Here is a 2,644-nt window from a genome sequence, read left to right on the forward strand (position 1 = left end):
GAGTCAGTAAAACACCTAGGTAATGTTCAGGAAGATTGTGTACCCCATAGTACTCAGCCACTGAGGAACCCAGAAGTGGGATCTTACACTCTAGGGGATAAAATGCTGGTTGTACCTTATGTGTGTCCTATCCACCGGGCACCCAATCTTGCAGACCATCATTAAAGTAGAGCTGTGCTTTTTGCTGGACCTTGTGTTTTTTAGTTCATTCTTTGGGCTTGGACAGGTGAGCGTGTTTCTCACAGGCTTGACTTGAACTTGCAATCCTTCTGCCTCAGCCTCCTGAGTCACCAGGATTACAGGCATGTACCAACTTGCCTGGCCCTTTTTTGGTTTTGTTTTGTTTTTGAGTCAGGGTCAGCAGACAACTGCTTCCCTTGCACCGCAGTATTTCTCCTCCCTCCAGTATTAACACCATGTGCACCATCTCCATTCAAGAATCTTCTCCAAATCTCTTTGTGTAGCTTGCCCACCCTCTGTTCCTTCTGTCTGGAACACCTTTGGCAAACTCTACTCTGCCCAATTCAGCTCTTCACTCATATGAGATGTTCTCCAACCCTAAGACATAAACAGAGGCAGCGTTGGGCTTTAGACAAGGTGTGTCTGACTTTCCAATATACACTGCTTATTTCTACTTGGTGTGGTTTGTGCTCTTGGACAATAAATACTCTTGACCAGTATAGCCCTCAGTAAAATGAATAAATCAGATGAGATTATATCTAGGGTTCCTTTCAGCTATAATATCTCAACAAATCAAAAATAATAACAACACAAATTTATCTTAGCCAGGTGCGGTAGCACATACCTGTCATCCCAGCAGCACCGGAGACTGACGCAGGAGGATCATGAGTTTAAAGCCAGCTTCAGCAACAGTGAGGCACTAAGCAACTCAGTGAGACCCTGTCTCTAAATAAAATATAAAATAGGGCTGGAGATATGGCTCAGTGGTTGAGTGCCCCTGCTCAGTACAAAAAAAAAAAAATACCTTTCCTCAAAGATTATCTCAAGCCAGATAACTTTATAAATTTCCTTATCACAAGATAGTTCTATTCAAATATGGGGAGATAATCTTCTGTTCATTTCTTCTTTTCATCTGCCTTTCTCACGGATCTGAGAACAAAATAACGTCACAAGCAGGAAGCCATAAGGCCAGATGATTTCTGTCTTAACCAATTCAAACTGGTAACCAGGAGGAACAACTTCTTGCATGAACCAGTTACTCTAGTTATTCCAGAACTTGATCTTCTCTCCTTCTTTTGTTCCCTCTCCAAATACCATGGAGAACCAGGGCACAGTGGCAGTGGTGCAGGCCTATAATCTCAGTGGTTTAGGAGGTTAGGCAGGAGGATTGTGAGTTCAAAGCCAGCCTCAGCAATTTAGCGAAGCCCTAAGAAACTTAGTAAGACCCTATTTCCTGGGAATGTGACTCAGTGGTTAAGCACCCCTGGGTCAATCCCTTCTACCACAAAAAAAAAAAAAAAAGAAAGAAAGAAAGAAAAAGAAAAAGAAAAAGAAAAACCCAACAACAACAAAATGCCATGGACGAAAAAAGGCAATACTCGATTACACAGATTTCATCTTGACTTAGCTCCTGGACAGATTCAGCCTCCTCCTCCACCTGAACTCCATGTCTGTCAACCTGCCATGGCCTCTTCCCTTCTATATCTGAAACAGATAAGTTAAAACATTCAAAAGACAGACCTCATCACTGGGGATGTAGCTTAGTGGTAGAGCACTTGCCCAACTATGTGTGAGACCCTGGTTTGATCCCCAGTACAGGAAAAAAAAGAGGAGAAGAAGAAAAAGAAAGGAAGAAAGAAAGAAAGGAAGAAAAGAAGAAAGGAAGGAAGGAAGGAAGGAAGGAAGGAAGGAAGGAAGGAAGGAAGGAAAGAAGAAAGAAGGAAAAGAAAAGTCAGAAAGTCCTTGTCAATCTCAAATCTATTTCTCATATAGCCTTTTTTTTTTTTTTTTGGTACCAGGTATTGAACCCAGGGGTGCTTAGTTCACTAAGCCACATTCCCAGCACTTTTTATTTTTTATTTTGAGACAAAGTCTTACTAACTTGCTTAGGGCCTCTCTAAATTGCTAAGGCTGACCTCAAACTTGGGATCCTCCTGCCTCAGCCTCCTGAGCCTCTAGGATTACAGGAGAGTACTACTGCACCTATCCTCATATAACCTATTTTCTTCTGCTCTGTTTTGTAGCTAGTTGTATGTTTGAAATCTTGTAAATAGAAATTTTCCTGAGTTACCACAATTTTACATATTCTAATCCTCTTTAAGAGAATGTAATTAAATGAATTCATAATTGCAACTTATTTTTATTATTTATTTATATATAATTCATTCCACAGCACACAAAGGATTTAAATTGACTTACAAAAAACATGAAAAGAATATAGAAAGAATAAATATTAAGCCAGGCAAGGTGGCAAACACCTGTAATCCCAGAGGCTCAGGAGGCTGAGGCAGGAGGACCCCAAATTCAAGGTCTGCCTCTGTAACTTAATGAGACCCTAAGCAACTTAGCAAGATCCTGTCTCAAAATAAAAAATAGAAAGGGCTGGGGCTATGGCTCAGTGGTTAAGCACCCCTAGGTTCAATCCTGGTACCAATAAAATAAATAAATAAATGGTTATGTTCAT

Source organism: Urocitellus parryii, chromosome 4 (genome assembly GCF_045843805.1).
Source record: "Urocitellus parryii isolate mUroPar1 chromosome 4, mUroPar1.hap1, whole genome shotgun sequence".
In the NCBI taxonomy this organism is placed as follows: domain Eukaryota; kingdom Metazoa; phylum Chordata; class Mammalia; order Rodentia; family Sciuridae; genus Urocitellus; species Urocitellus parryii.